At 40.4% G+C, this 19,527-nt stretch overlaps 1 pseudogene; it reads right to left on the reverse strand.

Moving 5' to 3' along the window:
• Positions 1-301: 301 nt before the first annotated feature.
• Positions 302-1,345, reverse strand: LOC100755111 (annotated as a pseudogene).
• Positions 1,346-19,527: the final 18,182 nt, after the last annotated feature.

Raw genomic sequence — 19,527 nt, forward strand, 5'->3', positions numbered from 1 at the left:
CATTTATAAGTAAACATTGTAACATACCTCAAGTTTAGAGGAATAACATAATCTGAATCTCTGCAGCCTTCTTCATATATAAATGCCTGGTTGTTTTTGCTGAGTATATGATCTCAGCTTTTTTATGTACCTCAGTGAATAACAAAGGAAAGGCAGTGATGCTTTAGACATTGATGATAGTTATAGATAGCTCACTGTCAGAGTTTTATTCTAGTTTGTTTTCCTTTAGAGAAAAACTTTACCCTGGGCATCAGGATCAAACCCTAAAGTCTGGTGGTACTCACAGCATCTTTGAAAGAGCTCTAAACAACCATTTTCATTTTAATCGTTGGATGTGGATTATAACCTTCAATCTGAAAGTCTTCAACTTTGAAATCATCAATTGTCTCAACTTTTTGAAGGATTTTGAGCTTTGGGGAAGGTCTTGGTTCTCGCTGAAGCTGAATTCTCAGTGGCTCGATATGATTCAGATAAATACGTGCATTTCCCAAAGTATGGACAAAATCACCTGGCTTCAGGCCCGTGATGTGTGCAATCATGGAGGTAAGCAGGGCATAACAGGCAATGTTGAAGGGCACACCCAGGCCCATATCTCCTGACCTCTGGTAAAGTTGGCAAGACAGCTCCCCATTTACCACATAGAATTGACAGAGGGCATGGCAAGAAGGCATTGCCATCAGGGGAAGGTCTTTTGGGTTCCAGGCACATATGGTTAATCTTCTGTCATCAGGGTTGGTTTTGATGGTGTCAATCACTTTTTGCAGCTGGTCTACTCCTTGGCCCGAGTAATCTGAATCTCTGTCTTTGTAGTCTGCTCCAAAATGTCTCCACTAGAAACCATAAACCGGGCCCAGGTCCCATTCCTGTCATGCAGAGAATCCCAGGCTGTCCGAAAAATCTAGGGACCCATTGGCATCCCATATTCTCACTCCCTCGGAGGACAGTTGTTTACCATTTGTGGAGCCTTTGATAAACCACAGCAACTCTTAAAAACTCCCTTCCAGAACACTCATTTGGTTGTGAGCAGAGGAAATTCACCTCTCAGGTTGTGTCGTGCCTGCATGCTGAACACCGACAAGGTGCCAGTGCCTGTGTGATCCTCCTTCTTGAAACAGCAGAGCATAATGTGCTCCACCTGCGGTGCCTCTGCGCCCTGCTGCTGAGAGGCGAATATATTGGCTCAGAGCCAATGACTGGCATAAGGGAGAGAAGGCAGCTGCGATGTGGTGGGCGCCAAAGCCGGGACCTTCCATGCAGTCTTTTCCCCTACACTTCCCAGAGGAACTTCTTGGGAAAGTTTCTGGAAGCTACAGCTGGAAACTGCTGCTGTTGTCTCACGGTCCATTGCTCTCTGCTATTGTGCAGGAGGCTTTTGGCTCCTCCCGCTGATGCTGCTCTGAGCTTAAAACTGGGGCCTCTGTCTGACACTGCTTCAGAGCTGGGTTTCAGGCCTCTAACTGAAGCTGCTCTGGGCCTGAGGCTCAGGCCTCCCCCTGAACCTGCTCTGGGCTGATGGTTCTGTTAATCTTTTCTTTATGAAAAGAAAAGCCATTACAGAACACACTGATTTCTGCCTCATTTACATCTACTGTGAAAATCATAGTTCATAAAGACAGACATGTTAAAAATATCATTCTGAAATACTTTAGAATTGAAACTTTAGGGTTTTGTAGACCAGTATATTAAAAATATTTACATCTAGTTTCGAATCTCTTGTAAAAATAAAAATATATTTTCAAAGCAAAACCCAAAAGGATAGGGACACAGAAGAACAGACCACAGTGATAAACTCCTGGAAAGTAGAATAAAGACAATGTGTTAATTTACTTAGTAGACCTGAGAAAGCTAAATCACAAACTCCAACACAGTAAAAAAAGAGGTCCAGACCAGGCTGGTGAAACACACAGAAATAGCTGACCTGAACACCGGGAACTCTTGCTTCCCAGACTGATAGCTGGAATACCAGCATGGGACTGATCCAGACCCCAGGAACATGGGTTTCTGTGAGGAAACCTCAGAAATCTATGGGACTTCCGGTAGAAGCCCAGTATTTATCCCTAGCATAGGTGTGGACTTTGGGAGCCCATTCCATATAGAGGAATACTCCCTGAGCCAAGAAATCCTAGGCCCTATCCCAAAGGATACAAAAGACTCTGATGACACCCTATGGAAGGCCTCACCATCCAGGGGGAGCAGAGAAGATATGTGACAGATAAGGTTTCAGTTGGGGGAGGGGGGAGGGGAGGACGGGTGGGAGAAGGGAACTGGGATTGTCATGTAAAACAATCCTGTTTCTAAATCAAATAAAAAAAGTTGGAAAAAATATATATTCAGATTGTGTGATATAATGATAAATTAAAAAAAAGAAAAGCCAATCTTATCCAAAGCCAAAGTTAACCTTAGCTGTCAGCTTGATTATATGACAAAATAGTTGGATGACTAGCAAAGCACTCATCTGTGAGCAGCATCTCTGAGTCCATGTGGCTCTGACATAATGAGTGATTGATTCTGTTGATGTACTCTTTTGTAGTATGAAGCACTATTAAGGTACAGTAAGAAGATGGTGGAAGTGGCGCCGAGTAGGAGAAAGCACATCATGGAGGATGTGCCCTTGGGTTCTGTATTGTGTCCTGGCTGTTAGCATTTAGGCATTTTACTGGCCTGCCTTTCGAGTTCTGACAAGATACACCCTCAGCTGCTGCCCCTGGAGGCCAGTCTGCCCCCTTTCCCCATTTTACTATTCTTTTCCCTTAATAAAAATCTCCTCTGCTTGAACACTATTGCATGGTGTCTTTCTCTAGCCATTTATTATTATTATTATTATTATTATTATTATTATTATTATTATTACAATGCTGGCCACTTTCTCAGCTGTTTTCTCTGCTTCCTTCCCACCATGACACGAAAGGGTTGCACATGGCTCTACCAAAATGATGTTCCATCTCACCAAAAACAGCTCAGAATCAACAGAGACAAGAAATAAGGAATGAAATCTCAGAGACCATGAGCCAAAATAGATAATACTTTCCCTTCTAAATCATTCCTATCAATAATTTTGGTATGCAAAAAGTCAGTTATGAACCATTTTGAAAAAAGTTTCAAAGAACTAAAGAAATTTAAAATAAATAGTTCCAGAATCATGCCACACTGGAGATAGTCTGCCTAAATATAACTAAATGTCTAAAAGTTGCTTTTGAAGCAGTCAACTCTCCTGGCCTGTGCCATTCTCTTAGCTCCCAGAAAGCTGGCAACTAGCCCTTCATCCTTCCAGGCTCCTGTGTTTACAGATCAAGAGGAGGATGTGTCCTGTCACGATACCACCAGTGCACTTCATTTAAACAAAGCAGACTGTCTTAAGGGAACTTATTTGGTCAGCTATAACATAAGCAACAGAAATCTAAAAAGTTAATGTGAATCCCAGCACTCGGGAGGCAGAGACAGGCGGATCTCTGTGAGTTCGAGGCCAGCCTGGTCTCCAGAGCGAGTGCCAGGATAGGCTCCAAAGCTACACAGAGAAATCCTGTCTCAAAACATAAAAAAATTAATGTGAAGCATTAAGAGGTAAGCCTAATGAAGCTGGAGCTAGGGGAATATTGTAGAAAATGGGGGGCTGGGAGACACTACAAAAGCCAGAAGTCAGGAAGGATCAGAGAGAAAATTTCTACAAAGCATAAAAAGTAAATGGAGCAGAAATTGACACCAAGATAGTTCACACTGAAGCTGGTATTGCAGGAAAGCTATGTGTGAGCAACCGTTAGGAGATAGGAGATGGTCCACATTAACTGTGTCACAAGTCTGTGTCCTTCAACCCTGTGGTGCCAGGATAAGCTGAAGATTCTTGAATGCCATGAACAGATCAGAAGCGCACACAGAGTGGTAATTTACCCCTTCCTTGCAATGCTAAAGTTGTTTTCCACAGCTGAACAACACATTCAGGAGGCTTAGCTACAGGGGACCCAGAACTAGAAAGCAAAGCAAAGGAAAGATTAATATTCAGGCTACTGGTTGTTCCTGAAAGTTAATGGAGTCAGAATTTATAAATTTACAGTTGTTTGTGGGAATTGTCAAACAACAAAACAATTCTGTGAATTACTGCTGTCTTAGAATGTGTCCCTTTCTTTACATTGTAGACTATGATTAAAGGAAATAATTCTGAGCAGAAAATAATGATTAAAAACTTTATTGGCTTTTGGGTTTACCAAAAAGAACTTATTGAACATTGGGGGATATACATGTGTTAAGAATATACACACATGAAATTGCACATGTGTACATACCAAACACCCATGTGCACATGCACATCTGCCATTATTGTGCTAGCATGCCTGTAGACTTACAGGGTATATTTTTAGTCATCAGACACTGATTATATACAGAATGCAATAGAAGATAATGCTAAATGATTTAAGGGAAACAGCTGTAGGTATACCACACATACTTAGGAGTTATAAATTGCCTAAATAATACATAAATTATTTGCTTAAAATTTAGCTTGTATTATATATTTGGGCCATTTTTTATTCTAACAGTGCATTTTTCCATTATCTTTGAGAGTCACTTGCCTCTGTTCAACTCGTGCTATGGACCAATGCTCTCAATGTTTGGCTAATAGATATTAACTTAATTACTCTGGCCTCTACTTAAGCACATAATTACCTAATTAGGAAGAGTAGCAACTCACTGAACTGTGAGGAGCTACAGTCCTGATGAAGAACCTGCTGTGCTTTTCAGTGACTTGAGTCAGAGGCCATCACAGCTGTCTTTAAAAATGACTAGAGATCCTAATGTCCAAAAGAGAACGTGGCTATTTCCTAAAATATAACTTGTTAAGATCATGAAATATTTGTCAAAAACATCTGGGTTTTTTTGTATGCTTTATAATCTCTTGGGAGATGTGACAATAGAGAAGGTGATCCTCTCTGGAGAAAAGTTTTTTTGTTGTTGTTTTGGTTTTTTTTTTTTTGTCAACTCTAGAAAGGAGATGAAATTTCCAAGTAATAGTCCTGAAAGGGAGAGAAAACACATTGTTTGTGAACATTAAGATGATCTCGTATCAGAGAAAGCTCAGAACAGTCCCCAGAAGATGTGATTATTTTCTGTGTCATCTATAAAGAAACATGACAATTATATTCAAGTACGATGTAAATAATGAAGAATATGTTAATGACTAGACTGATGTAAGATGAACATAGAGTTATAGATGGGGGTTTCATCAAGAGAAGACACTACCTTAGGTATTTTTTAAAGGCAGGAAGTTAGAATTCTGTGTTACCATTGAGGGTAAAACTTATCAGATAAAGCCATCAGTCATTCTGCAATTCAAGAGAGAAGAGAGAGGAGGGAATGGAACGGGTGCCAATCATCTCAGCTGCAGGTCTGTTATTTGGAATGTAACACCTGGAAACTCCTGGCAGATACCTGGTTGTCACAGCCCAGGTTTTTCTCTGCTTTCCAAAATTCAGAGAACTGACATTTAAATGAGACCCTGTTGGCAGAGAAAGATGGTAAATATTTAGGATGTAAATGCACAATGATAACTTACAATCGACACAAAGACAGACTAAATAATAGCCAGCTTCAACCTGGTGGTCCGTGGGTTTCCGAGTATGGCAGATTCTCTGATGGGGAATGAGCAGCATGCACAAAAAGCAACAATAATTTCTAAATTAGGGATTTCGCCCATTTGAAAATTTGGGTAATATTTGATGTCAGCTCCTAACAGAAATTTTGTAAAGCTATCTCTACTCTCATTTGTAAACATCAAGCACCAACCCATCCTAGCATGTTCCCTCATGTATCAAGATAGAGCTAGCCTTTTTAATGAAAAAGTTACAGCTATACATAGTCAAATTCAATTTCAATTTTCTCTCCTCAGCTAGAATTCCCACTCACCAAACAACTCTCGAAGTTCTGTGCAACGAAATCATCCTTAGTTGCACTTTTACACCTCAAAGGAGTCCCCTTAAAATAACACGAATTATAATCTTGATGCCAGTAAATTCTCTCTACCCTTTCCTTGTGTGTTAAACAATAAGAAATTCATGTGAAACTCATCAATTGTCTCTGCACCCAGACTGCCTGAGTTGAAGCCCACATATTCTCACATGCTAGCTATACAGTCTTGTCACACACAGAGAGAAGCACATGCATGCATGCACACAAGACATGTGGGCACACACATGACATGCACAAACATAAATGTACATGCATACATGTACACACGCACACATGCATTACATACACATACATGAGTGTGCACGTACCTACAAGTGTGTGCACTTGCACACACCAGTACACACACACATGTGCACACACACATGAATGCATGGGCAAACACTAGTAGGCTGAGTATGATATTTTCTAGCCTCAAATCTATTTAAAATAATTCCATTGTCAAAAAGCAAAGATAAAGAATAAAATCAATGCATGTACCAACACACCCAGTTTGTGTAGTATTGCTCCTTAAATAAAAGACCCAGAGACTGATATTAGGGTTCAAGCTTCAAGATGAAAATCAGAAAAGAAAAGCAGCTGGGCACTAGTTCTCACTCAACCTCAGACTGGCATGTGATTCTAGCTCCACCAAACCTCAGACTGTAGCCTCTCCTCAGCATGGCTGGAGAATCCTGAGACTTCATTGTCTTCTTATCCTCAATGTGGCTGGAGAATGAATGCCTGATACTGAATGCTGAAGACCCTTTTCTATCTTTTATACCCCTCTAGTTCTGGTATTAAAGGTATGTGATCCCAGGTGCTGAGATCATCTTTGTGGGAGCAGTTTCTCTTTAGGACTGAATCAATCTTGTGTAGAACTGAGTGGCCTTGGACTCACAGAGATCTGTCTACCTCTTAATCCTGAGTCCTAGATTTAAAGGTGTGTACCACCACCTCCTAGCTTCTGGCTGCTGAGATTAAAGGTGTGTATCACCACTGCCTGATCTCTATAGCTTGAGGCTGACTTTGCTTTCTGAACCCTCAGGCAAGCTTTAACCAATCATAAATAAATATCACCACAGTGTGGTATAGTTCTGAGGCTCAAGCCCAGGGCTTTATGCATGGTGGGCAAGTGTACTACATTCCCAGCTAATTTTTGAAGAACAAAAATAATGTCAGAATTTCTTACCAAAAATGAACATAACAGTCTATAATAATGTGCTTTAAACATGGCTAGAAAAACAGCTTAGGTCTGGGTTGATGTTACTGCTGTAATATAACTGTTGTTTGGTGTAGTATTGATTGGCTATGGTCTTAGTATTTTGGTGCAAGACAAGTCTTTCAGTTTTTCACTTTTCCTACCAATGTAGGCTTGCTATGAAATTTATCACTGAGTGAGACAGTAGAGGGTGATGCTGAAGACAGAGGGTTGCATTTGTTCTTGTTTCTTAATGACCTGCAATTTTCACAGACATCCCATGTGAAGGGATGCACTCTTGGCCTGGACACATGGGGAAAGGCCTAGGCCCAGCCTAGGATGATGTGGTGGACTTTGGGAAGCACCTGTTGAGAGCCCTACTATGCCTGGAGAGTGGAGGGTGGATGGGGTGGGGGGTAAGTCGGGGTGGGGGAGGAGGGATGGAGGTGAGGGATGGAGGAGGGAGGGAGAGGGAGAAGGGATTGATATGTGAAACAAGCTTGTTCCTAATTTGAACTAATAAAAAATAAAAAATAAACTGTGACCCCTTGAGATTGTAAGAACAATTTTTTCAGTGATGCAAATTCATGTCAGACAATGCTGAATCGAATGTTCTTAGTGTTTGATGAACATGGGAAGAAACAGGATTGGCAGTCCCCCATTTGGAAAGAAGTAATTCTTCCATAATGGATTTTGGCAAGCTGAAAACAATTTGTGAAAACTGGTTAGTGAGCCCAGTCCTTTCAGATGATGCTCCTGGAGCTTTTAAAAGGACTTATGAATGTGTTAGTGGGTCTTAACCAGCCACCAAGTGTTCAACTTAGTAATATGAAATGTTTCATTTAGGAGAATGCATGTCAAATCCATTGAAACCCCGAAGAAATGACTCCCTTTCTTCATGTCCTCCAACATGAGTATTTCAAGGTTTTGTGACAGATCGTACCTTACATTTGAGTTTTGCCCTTCAGCCATGGAACTGTATCATCTTGAATGAGCTGATTCCATCCCAAATAGATGCAGGCAGTCCTCTAGGTCCTTAATTGAAATTTGTGCAGGTTATCATTGGAATATACCTGGATGGAGAGCTCTTTTAGAACAATTCATTTAGAACAGTTAATTCAATACCAAAAATGAGGTGTAAATCTATTAATACAGCACATTATTAAAAGATAACTGGTTTTTGAATTAGCCTCAACTCCTCCTTGGCATATCACTGTAATGAGCCTCAGCAGGGAGCCCTAAGGCAGTTTCCTGGCTGACTTTGACCTATAAGCTACAAACTGTTCCTTCTCCAAAGGAGTTCATTGTACTGATCGTGGTTTGGCTATTTATTTAGAGTCTAATATATTCTTACTTAATAAACCATAGAATTCTCAAGCACAAAACAATATAATAAAAAACATATGCATTGTGGAACAATTGCCAAAAAAGCAAAAGCCACAAGCAAACACCCAATACAGCTGAGAGACAATGTGTTATCAAATTTCTTGGTTCTTAGGGCAGTGGAATCTCTAGTTTTATTTACCTGTATCCTTTCTGTTCCTACATTAAATTTTCCTGAGCATTACATTCTAAAATGCTGATTGCTGTCTTCTAGTTTTAGGGAGTGGCTATTCCATTGTCCTAGTCTTGCCTTATGTCTAGAGAGGGTCATCTCTTCCCTGTTAATCTTGTGGTGTTCAAAAAACTTTCTCATTCTGGGGCTGTTGATTCTCTGCAGCTGTTGTCATCAGAACACGGACCTTGGTGACATGGTTTCAAGTCCTAAAAACAACTCGGGATTTCCCCCTGCACATTCTGAAACAGCAAAGCAGATGAATTCTCTTTCATGAGCAGAGATGAAACAATTTCTGGTGTGGAGTAGTTATTTAATTTGCATTGCAACTACTAATACCCCACTTTAGGTAGATGAGAATAAGATTTTTGAGCAAATTGCTTATTGTTCCTTCTGAGAAAATCAATATCCTATTTGCCCTGAGAAACAGAATAAATTAGGGCATGTCATTACAAGTGATTTTAGGTCCTAAGAGGAGCCAAAGATAATGATTTTTGTTTTATTCCAAGCATACTAGGTCTTCATAAACACTAAGGGGCAGCACAGCACAGAGTAGTGGAACAGCACTTTGACAAGCTGCTCCTCATGTAGAATGATTATCTACCATTTACTTATTTATTTATTTATTTATTTATTTATTTATTTATTTATTTTTCAGTTGTGTTTTTGCCTGCATATATGGATGAGCAACATATGCATGCAGTCCCCTCAGAAGCCATAAAAGGATGCCATATCCCATTAGTAACTCGAGTTTCCAATGGTTGTGAGCTGCCATGTGGGTGCTGAGGTACTGAATCCAGGTCTTTTGCAAGAGCAGCCAGTGCTCTTAGCTGTGGAGCCATTCAAACTCTTTGCTTTCTGTTTGAGAAACAGGTCTCTATGTGTGGTGGTTTGAATGAAAATGGCCATAGTGTGGTGTGCTTGAATGCTTAGTCACAAGTTAGAATTGTTTAGGAAGAAACAGGTGGTGTATCCTTGTTGGAGATGTGTCCTTATTGGAGTGGGTGTGTCCTTGTTGGAGGGGGTGTGTCCTTGTTGGAGGGGGTGTGTCCCTGGGAGTAGGCTTCCAGGTTTCAAAAGTAAACACCAGATTCAGTCTCTCTCTCCCTCTCTCCCTCACCCCCTCTCCCTTTTCCACTACCTCCCCCTCCTCCTCCCTCTTCCTCTCCTTCTCCTCCTTCCCCCTCCTTCTCTCTCTCTCACTCTTTCTCTCTCACTCTGCCTACTGTCTGTGGACCAAGATGTAAACTCTCAGCTACTCTTCCAGTGACATGCCTATCTGCTTCCCACCGTGATGATAATGGACTAACCGTCCAAAACTACAGGCAAGCCACCAGTTAAATGCTTCCTTTTATGAGGGGAGAGGTGATCTTGGGTCCCTGCATCAGGCCCCAATTCCTCTTGCCCACTCTGGGATCTCCTGGCCTTCAGACTGCAGGCAGGTTGACTCACCCCCCAGCAGACCAAGCAGCTCTGCTGACATCACTGTGCTAGACCCATTCCCACCCACTGGAAGAGGGAGTGCCTCAGACCTGTCTGCACACACCATGAGACCCATCAGAGTATTGGATCTGCTAGCATCCACTAGAAGAGAACTTTGGAAACACACCCAACAGGAAAAGAAGAGAACCCACCTGCACCCACTGGAAGAAGAGATGGGAAGACAACAATATAAGAACACATTCAACAACAGAAAAACAAATATGATGCCATATTTGGGACTCTAGGGACTCTACACCAGCAAGACCTGAACACCACACAACTTGACAGGACCACCAGACAGAAACTTAACAAAGAAACAAAGGAACTAACATAAGTTATGACCCAATTTGCTTTAATAGACATCTATAGAACATTCCATTCAAACACAAAAGAATATACCTTCTTCTCAGCGCCACATGGAACCCTCTCTAAAATGAACTTCATACTCGGCAACATAGCAAAACTCAACAGGTACAAAAAAAATTGGAATAATCCCCTATACCTTATCAGAACACCACACTTTAACTTTAGAATCCAACAACACCACAAATTGCAGAAACCATACAAACTCATGGAAATCGAACAATGCACAATTGCAACATTCCTGGGTCAAGAAAGAAATTAAAGACTTCCTAGAATTCAAAGAAAATGAAGACACAACATACTTACGAGATGCATTCAAAGCAGTTCTAAGAGGAAAGTTCATAGCACTAACTCCCTACATGAAGAAACTGAATAGTCACACTAGAGAATATACAACACAACTGAAAGCTCTAGAACAAAAAGAAGGAAACTTACCAAGAGGAGCAGATGGCAGGAAATAATTAAACTGAGGGCTGAAATCAAAAAAAGTAGAAACAAAGAAACAAACAAAAAAAATACAAAGAATCAATGTAACAAAGAGTTGGTTCTTCCAGAAAATCAAGAAGATGGAAAAACCTTTATCCACACTAACCAAAAGGCAGAGAAAGAACATGCTAATTAACAAAATCAGAAATGAAAAGGGGGATATAACAAAAGACACTGAGGAAATCCAGAGAATCATCAGGTCATACTTTGAAAACGTGTACTCCACAAAATTTGAAAATTTAAAGGAAATGGACAATTTTCTGGATTGATATCACTTACCAAAATTAAATCAAGAACAGATAGCAATTTAAACAGACTTATAACCCCTAATGAAATACAAGCAGTCATCAAAAGTCTCCCAACCAAAAAGAGTCCAGGGCCACATGGCTTCAGTGCAGAATTCTACCAGATATTCAAAGAAGAGCTAATACCAATACTCCTCAAATTTTTCCACACAATAGAACCAGAAGATTCATTGCAAAACTCTTTTTACCAGGCTACAATTACCTTGGTAATCTAGCCACACAAAGACACAACTAAGAAAAGGAACTGCCGACCAATATCCCTCATGAACATTGATGCAAAAATAGTCAATTAAATACTGGCAAATCGAATTCAAGAACACACCAGAGAAATAATCCATGATCAAGTAGGCTTCATCCTCAGGATGCAGGGATAGAGCAACATATGAAAATCCATCAAAGTATTCCACCATATAAACAAACTGAGAAAGAAAAAACACATGATTATCTCACTAGATGCTGAAAAAGCCTTTGACAAAATCCAACACCCCTTCTTGATAAAGGTCCTGGAGAGATAAGGGATAACAGGAACATACCTGTACATAATAAAAGCAATATACACTAAACCAACAGCCAACATCAAACTAACTGGAGAGAAGCTCAACATGATTCCTCTAAAATCAGGAACAAGACAAGGCTGTCCACTCTCTCCATACCTCTTCAATATTGTACTTGAAGTTCTAGCTAGAGCAATAAGACAACAAAGGATATCAAGGGGATACAAATTGGAAACGAAGAAGTCAAACTTACATATTTGCAGATGATATGCTAGTTTACATAAGTGACCCAAAAAACTCTACTAGGGAACTCCTACAGCTGATAAACACCTTCAGCAAAGTGGTGGGATACAAGATTAACTCAAAAAAATCAGTAGCCCTACGGTATATAGACCATAAATGGGCTGAGAAATAAATCAGAGAAACACCACCCTTTACAATAGCAACAAACAACATAAAGCATCATGGGGTAATGCTAAACAAACAAATGGAAGACCTGTATGGCAAGAATTTTGAGTCTTTAAAGAAACAAATTAAAGAAGATACTAGAAAATGGAAAGTTCTCCCATGCTCTTGGGTAGGTAGAATCAACATAGTAAAAATAGCAATCTTGCCAAAAGCAATCTACAGATTCAATGCAATCCCCATCAAAATCCCAGTACAACTCTTCACAGACCTTGAAAGAACAATACTCAACTTGATATGGAAAAAAAAAACCCAGGATAGCCAAAACAACCATGCACAATAAAGGAACTTCCGGAGTCATCAACATCCCTGACTTCAAGCTCTATTACAGAGCTACAGTCTAGAAAACAGCTTGGTATTGGCACAAAAATAGACAGGTAGACCAATGGAATCCCATTGAGAACCCTGATATTAACCCACACACCTATGAACACCTGATTTTTTAAAAAGAAGCTAAAATTATACAATGGAAAAAAATAAATTATCTTCAACAAATGGTGCTGGCATAACTGGATGTTGCCATGTAGAAGACTGCAGATAGATCCATATCTATTCCCATGCAGAAAACTTAAGTACAAATGGTTCAAAGACCTCACCATAAATCCGGCCTCACTGAACTTCTTAGAAGAGAAACTGGGAGGTACCCTTGAATAAATTGGTACAGGAGACAGCTTCCTGAACATAACACCAGTAGCACCGACACTGAGATCAACACTTAATAAATGGGACCTCCTGAAGCTGAGAAGCTTCTGTAAGACAAAGGACACAGTCAACAAGACAAAAACAGCTGCCCACAGAATGGGAAAAGATCTTCATCAACCCCACAACTGACAGAGGGCTGATCTCCAAAATTTACAAAGAACTAAAGAAGCTAGTCTCCAAAACACCAAGTAATCCCATTAAAAAGTGGAGTACAGAACTAAATAGAGAATTCTCAATAGTCTAAAATGGCTGGTAGACACTTAAGAAAGTGCTCAACATCCTTAGCCATCAGGGAAATGCAAATCAAAACAACTCTGAGATACTGTCTTATTCTTGTCAGAATGGCTAAAATCAAAAACACCAATGATAGCTTACCCTGGAGAGGACGTGGAGAAAAGGGAACACTCCTCCAGTGGCAACTCATACAGCCACATTGGAAATCAGTATGGTGGTTCCTCAGGAAAATGGGAATCAGTCTGCCACAAGATCTAGCAACTCCACTCTTAGACATACCCAAAAGAAGCACATTCATACAACAAGGACATCTGTTCAATGATGGTCATAGCAGCACTATTTGTTTTAGCCAGAACCTGGAAGCAACCTAGATGCCCCTCAACTGAAGAATGGATAGAGAAAATGTGGTACATTTACACAATGGAGTACTACTCAGTAGAAAAAAAATGGAATCTTGAAATTCAAAGGCAAATGGATAGAACTGGTAGAAACCATCCTGATTAAGGTAATCCAGTCACAAAAAGACAAAAATGGTATATGCTCAGTCATATATGGATTTTAGACCTATAACAAAGGAGTAGCAGCCTACAATCCACACTGCCAGAGAAGTTAGGAAACAATGAGGACCCTAAGGGAGGCATACATGGTCCCCTGGAGAAGTGGAAAGGGACAAGATCTCCTGAGCAAATTGGGAGCATGGTGGGAGGGGAAAGAGAGCTAAGAGAAAGAGAAGGGGAGAAGAGGGGGCAGAGGAGGACTTGAGGGAGCAAGAAGTTTGAGTTGTGGGAAGAATAGATGAGAGCAAGAAAAGAGATATATCATAATAGAGGAAGCCATTATAGGTTTAAAGAGAAATCTGTCTCTAGGGAAATGCCCAGAGATCTACAAAGATGACACAAACTAACAGTCCAAGCAATAGTGGAAAGGCTACCTTAAATGCCCTTTCCCTATAATGAGATTGATGACTAACTTATACGCCATCCTATAGCCTTCATCCAGTAGATGATGGAAGCAGAAGCAGACATCCACAGCTAAACACTGAACTGAACTCTCTGGAATTCAGTTGCAGAAAGGGAGGACTAATGAGCAAAGGGGTCAAGACCAGGCTGGAGAAACCCACAGAATCTGCTAACCAGAACAAGGGAGAGCTCATAGACCTAATAGCTGGGAAAACAGAATAGGCCGATCCAGAACCCCTGATGGTGGATGTCAGTGAGGAGGCTTTGGCAATCTATGGGGCCTATGGTAATAGATCAGTATTTACCCCTAGCATAGGAATGGACTTTAGGAGCCCAATCCACATAGATGGATACTCTCTCAGCCTAGACACACTGGGGAGGGCCTAGGCCCTGCTCCAAATGATATGACAGGCTTTGAAGATTCCCTCATGGAAGGCCTCACCCTCCTTGGGGAGCAGAAAGGAGAATAGGATAGGTGGTTAGTGGGGAGGCAGGGGAAGGAGAGGAGGGAGAGGGAACTGGGATTGACATGTAAAACAAGCTTGTTTCTAATTTAAATTAAAAAATAGAAAAAAAGAGAAGGCTAAGCATCTATAACTAATAAAAAAAATGCTTCCTTTTATGAGTCGACTTTGTCATAGTGTCTCCTCAGAGCAATAGAACAGTAACCTAAGACACCACTCTTTTAAGGTTCTCATGGATATTTAACTACTTGCATTTTTAAAAGAGCATAATAACTGAAAGATATGTTGCCTGGCTATCAGGAGGGACATTCCAATATCCAGGTAAGCCAGAAAGTAGAAATAATAGAGGTCTCTATATCTAAAACTTAGGAAGGCAGACTTTTGATGTAAAGAGACATTCTGATGGGGTTAGATGCACCTGCAGAAATTATTTTGTTTCTTGGCTATTATGCCAGTAGGACTTCTATCTGGCTTCTCCAGAAGGGGATGACATTTATTGTCATTATCGATTTCCTTTTCTTAGACCTGGAGTACTACATTCCAGGTGCTGTGGGAAACACCCTTGGGTCACTCATGGTGATGGACCTCCAAAGTGGGGCTCTGGGCTTTGTCTTGCTACAGCCTTGTGCCTAGCTACACCCCACTCTATCCCACCCCATCCCATCTGACTCAGTTATTTCTCCATGCCTAGAAAGTCAGCCACTGCTTTTACTTCACTCCTTTTCCATCTTGCTCCTCTCATCCTCCCCTTCCTCCTTCCTTCCTTTATTTCCCTTTCTTTCTTTCTTTCTTTCTTTCTTTCTTTCTTTCTTTCTCTTTCTTTCTTTCTTTCTTTCTGTCTGTCTTCTCTTCTTTTTCTTCTTCTTCACTCTCCTTTCTTCTCCTTCTTCTCCTTCTGGTTTTCTCTGTGGAAAATACATTTTAAAAACTCCAACCCATAAAATACAGCTGACCTAAAATAAGCTGTGCATATTTAAAGTGCACTGCTTGTTGCTATTACCCACAGCATAATAGATACACCCACCAACAAAGGAAGCTCAAGACACTGTCCACCTTTCCCTCACATAATGTTGTCACTCTCCTTTCTGAGCATATAGAACAATCATAATGAACATTTTTACATGCTTGTCTGAGTTTGGTTATTTGCCTCCTCATTATGAATCATGCTTTTCTGATTCATTACTTACCTGGTATATTATGGGATGCCAGCTACAGCGAACCTTCTTTCCTGGGCACTAGGCATTGTGTGTTTCTACAAACATTACTGAGCTGTGGTCTACAGTGCAGTTATGGTACTTGTCATTGTTTGAAACACAGATTGATCTAATTCTAATTATTCCCCATTTCTAAAGCAAAAAGGTCCTCAGTATATTTGACCCACTGCAGAATAGATAATTAGGTTTCCTGTCTGTCCGGAAGGATTATATATTACTGTGTCCTATGTAATTAATAAATGCTATTCCCTCTAACTGCTGGACAGTTCTTTCCTTGAACAAAAGAATGTTTTCACAAAGCATGCTGTGCTTGACTCCACTTGAAGCTCGAAGATCAACCTTGGTGTTCTCCACAGGTTTTGCTACAGCTTCTTTGTCCCAATCCCTCTCGTCTTGTGACCTCTACTTCCACCTTAGCTCAAGAAGACCATCAAACTACAGCTGAAATCTTCCTTGCTATTCCATGAAGTGGGGACTCCCCCAAGTGGGAAGCAGAGACTTGGTGGGGCTCCCTATCTTCTATGTGAGGCATCAGTGCCCTTCCTCCCAAGATGCCCAGTGCCTTGTACACAACTGTGTAATGGATTATAAGTCAGGTTTTCAGATTGGAGGGCCAATCTAAGCTCTGTTACTCTGTCAGCAATGAAAATGACAGCAGCAGCATTGCATTCAGATTTTATCTCCCTATTAATTTTTCGATAGATGTGTCCAGCTATGTTTTTTTTTGTCTTTTTGCTTGTTAGAGATTGTATTTCATGTCCTTCCATGGTGATTTTGGATCTTGAAGATGGGGTTGAGAATGCACAAGTGTCATCTGCATATCTGTCCTAAGTGGGGAAGTCCCTTTAGGACACCACTTCGGGGCAGGGGTTTTGGAAAACAGTGGCTGAGAGAGGTTCACTGGTCAAGAGGGCTTGGATTAATAGAGGCAGGCAACTACTGAAGAAAAGAAACACACAATAATCATGAAAATTTCAAATTGAATGGAGGATTTCTAATCAAGGGTAACAAAGTAATAGAAAATTCATATTTGTGCAGCTGAGAGGTTGCAAAGCCATCTTTAAGGCAAGACAGATATTGGACGGGATTTTCAGTTAGGAAGAGCGGTGACAGGGAGATAATGAAATTTGGTCTCCAACAAGTCTTGTTGGATTTGGCTCAAAAGGTCAGTAACCAACTGCCAAGGGTCTTGATTCAGAGAAATCTTGGATTAGATTTGTCACCATATAAACAAAAGGCATAGCCATAGGAATGTGTTAGGCTTCAATGGGCAGTTTGTTTTATGATGAAAAGGAGTGGGCAGTGTTAAAAGCCCCATATGATTTAGAAGGAAGAAATTCTAGAGAAAGAAACGAATAGGGAGGGTGTTTAAGTGTGTCTCGAAAGAATTCATACAAATTAGTTCGAATTGCAATTCTTACCATCTAAGTAGCAGAATGAAATGTCATGAATAATGGCAACTTAAAAGGGGTTATTTAGTCTAGCAAGCTGTGGATAATGATTAAGCATGCTGAGTCCAATCCCGGGAGACTTATGTCTTTGGGAACAATTTGAGGCAGGGGTGGGAGAATGACTGCTGGGTGAAAAAGAGAGAGGAGTAGAGAACACACTTCAGAATGATTCATAATGGCAGAAAGCTAACCGGCTAATAAGATGAAAAGATGTTTTTCACTGGTTTGTGGATTTGGTTTTATTGTAAGAGAAGATAATGGGTTGTTTCTGTTGCTCTCCTCCTGGCCTAATCCTCATCCAGCTGTCATTTGGATCATTCATGACCTCCTGACCAGTGTCCCTGTTTCCCCTCTAACACAATGAAAAGGCACTTTCACTTTCAGTCATAGTGAGCCCCATCTCTGCTCCAGCCTTCACTGGGGCCCACATCCCACTGGGAGTAGGAGTCAGACAAAATTGCCTTGGAAGCCTCTGAGTGTGTTGGCCTCGGTGACTTCTGACCTGTCCTCTGCCCTTGCAGACATGTCCTCATCAAATACCACAAGCTTATCCCTGATTGTCTGGTCATCTGTGATTTTAAGATTGCGTTCTATTATTTTACCTAGCATTTAAAACCAAGGAAACAGAAATGATATACAGTTACAGAAACTATAAAACTGTTCAAATTCTTGTAAAGCACATTGACAACACAAGAGGGTCACGACAGCTTATCCCAACTAGGAAATCCCTGTCACTTCCAGTGGGTAGGAATCACACTTCTCTTTCCAGTACCACATTTCCCATCTGTAAAAGAGTGATTATGAAATATAAACAATGGCAGACTGGATTGTTTCCCGTTTCTTTTCATTTAGGAAATTCTGAAAATAAATTTAAGATAATACAAAATATTGCCTCAAAATACCATTGTTGTTAATGGTGAAGTCATTCTCCTCTAATTTCACTGCGTACAGTTCCTTTCAGGGTTAGCTGTCTACCTGTGGTTACATTTAATGAGCAACTACAGTTGTACTTGATAGTTCAGGGACCTCGGTCTGATTAATGCTTGTTGGGACTGTCATTGATTAATGGCATGGAAGAGATGAGTGTATAACAACACGTTTGAAAATATCTGCCTAAGAGACAAGAGTTATTGCACTAATTTGCATTTTTCTTTTTAAAATTTAGATGAATGTAAGTATTTATGGAAAGAACAAATGCAGTGAGTTAGCACTAAGATCTGTCTTCTGTGTGGAACATGGGGTGTTTACCCTTTGTGGTGGCTTTGCATTGGGATTTGTTAAAAAGTTGTAGTGTGGTGAATGTATATAAAAGCTCTGTTGGTTCGGTTTGACAGTCTATATTCTTCCATGTAGATTGGAAAGAGAGAGCATACAGGACGAACCACACCAGAGTTTGGAACTGTGACAGGCTGTAAAGAAAGTGGGCTGACAATTATAATTCAGGTTTTAGCATATTTGGTTTGGAATTAAAGGAATTTCCATGAAAGTGTAAACCAGAAACAAAATGAGATGAAAATCTTACCAAATGGAGAAATTTAGTCTCTTCAGTGAAGAAAATAATTGCTACGAGTTCTAAGATCTTTGGCAAGAAAATATACAGTGAAAAACATCTGAACATGACATTTGTAGCTGAAAACAAAATGAAAAGGCTTAATTTTTAATTCCCTTCCTTCGAAAAGCCTCAATTACATTTTCACAGTTATTGTGCAGATTAAAATATCACACTTTGTGAGGGTTAAAATGTTTTGAAAGGAAATGAGCATGTTCAGCCCAAGAATTCAATAGTGGGTAAGAGTCTAGGCTCTGCCAGTACCAACTGCCTGACTAGCGGTCACCGATGGTCTCAGTTTCCTCCTGCCTAAAATGTCAGTAATGACACTCACTTGGAGAGCTTGGTACCTAGATCACCTGGCATCCTTCCTAAAATCCCATGAAAAGCTTGTGAATACCTGGTGCAATGCTGGTTCTTGTCAAGGCTGATTTCTTGCAAGGACCTAGAAAGTTTGTTTTTCTGTCCTGCTTTCCATAAATTTGTTAACTTATTACACCATAATTAATATAACTAATAATGAAGATTAGCTACTGGTACATCAAGTGCTTAAGTTAAAGAATAATGAGAATGAAGGATGGCCTTGTGGTGGAGCACAGAATGGGGAAGCAGGAAAGGCAGTTGGTCTGGGCTCTTATTGTTTAGTTCTACATTGGTCTGTAATTTTCAGTA

This window comes from Cricetulus griseus (genome assembly GCF_003668045.3).
Source record: "Cricetulus griseus strain 17A/GY chromosome 1 unlocalized genomic scaffold, alternate assembly CriGri-PICRH-1.0 chr1_0, whole genome shotgun sequence".
Lineage (NCBI taxonomy): Eukaryota > Metazoa > Chordata > Mammalia > Rodentia > Cricetidae > Cricetulus > Cricetulus griseus.